This window comes from Etheostoma spectabile, chromosome 15 (assembly GCF_008692095.1).
Source record: "Etheostoma spectabile isolate EspeVRDwgs_2016 chromosome 15, UIUC_Espe_1.0, whole genome shotgun sequence".
Classification (NCBI taxonomy): Eukaryota; Metazoa; Chordata; class Actinopteri; order Perciformes; family Percidae; genus Etheostoma; species Etheostoma spectabile.
This window is the reverse complement of record NC_045747.1, coordinates 8,235,226-8,236,441: the sequence shown is the minus strand read 5'-3', so window position 1 is coordinate 8,236,441 and position 1,216 is coordinate 8,235,226. Positions and strand designations below refer to the sequence as shown.

The following is a 1,216-nucleotide window of genomic DNA, read 5'->3' as shown; positions in this document are numbered from 1 at the left end:
TATATATATATATATATATATATAAATCAGTCACAAAAAACACTTTCACATTCAATTGCAAAATAAAGATGTTTAGATGTTGGTTCTCACCAGTTAATTTCAGTCTATTTCCTTTTTCATATTTTCTCCGGATGTTTATGAAGTAGATCCGTAAATCCACCGGATATGCGTAAATTTTTGCGCAAGTTGAAACATTTGTTTCATGCTGCTCCAGGCAAATAAAATAACCTTTTTTATAAATCTATTGACCAATTAGGATGAGTCATCATTCAGCTGTACAATGCTTGGTAGACATGGAATGTATACTCCCTTAGCATCTTTTTAAGTTTCATATATCTTTAAAAAAAATAGTTCTCTTCCTCTTTCCTCTGCCTTTATTCTTTTGTTTCATCTTGTAGAAGTTGTAAGATACTGTGTGAGCATCATTGTGGGAGAGAGAAGTGATCAAACAGCCATCTGGATCCCAGCTCTCTTGACTGGCTGCTCATCTGTGATAACATGAGCTCCGAGCCCTCAGAACGTAATAACCTAATAGTCCATAGTCACTTTGTCTTACAGAGCAAGACTAAGGGGATGGATGGATTTAAAGGGTATGAGAGAGAGAGATGCAGTAGATAGATAAGATTAGGGGAAATAACTTTACTTTCTTTTCCCATTATTTACAGTCAGAGGGGAAACAATATGGAGGGGGCTGTGAATTGCAAAGCTGCTTAGCAATATGATTTGTTGGGGGATTTGAATGTGCTCTCAACCCCACTTCAAGCACTGGGGTAGCATAGGAGAAGCACAATCTGGTATAGCTCCATGTGAAAATGACCTAATTCCTGTCAGCCCGCTCTCAGATGCATTGCTGTTTTCTGATGTGTTGGAGAAGAGAGGGGGAGGGCCCCCTGAGAGGGGGAGGTTGATGTGGCACGGTTAAATGAAAGATAAGGAGGTGGCTCCTGGGGACCCACAGTGTAGAATAAAATACATGTCATGTGTGTGAATTGTAAATTCTGTATGCATGGTCTGTATATTGTTTACTCACCTGTGTATACAGTGTTTGTGTGCTCATGCTGTAAAACACGCATGTTGCGTGATGTGCTGCTATCTCTCTGCAGTGTTAATTACCCCAAATGAGAGCCTGACGAGAGTTGACTATCTGAAAGCCAATATTTGAGGGGGCAGGACTCACCAGATGCTCAGTCGTCGGTGTGTGTGTGTGTGTGTGTGT

At 40.4% G+C, this 1,216-nt stretch overlaps 1 protein-coding gene across 2 annotated transcripts in view; it reads left to right on the top strand.

Annotated features, from left to right (window-relative positions):
* The window catches only part of cyth3b (cytohesin 3b), a 34,674-nt gene that overhangs the window by 17,284 nt on the left and 16,174 nt on the right, over positions 1-1,216 (top strand). The gene's annotated exons all lie outside the window — the stretch shown is intronic.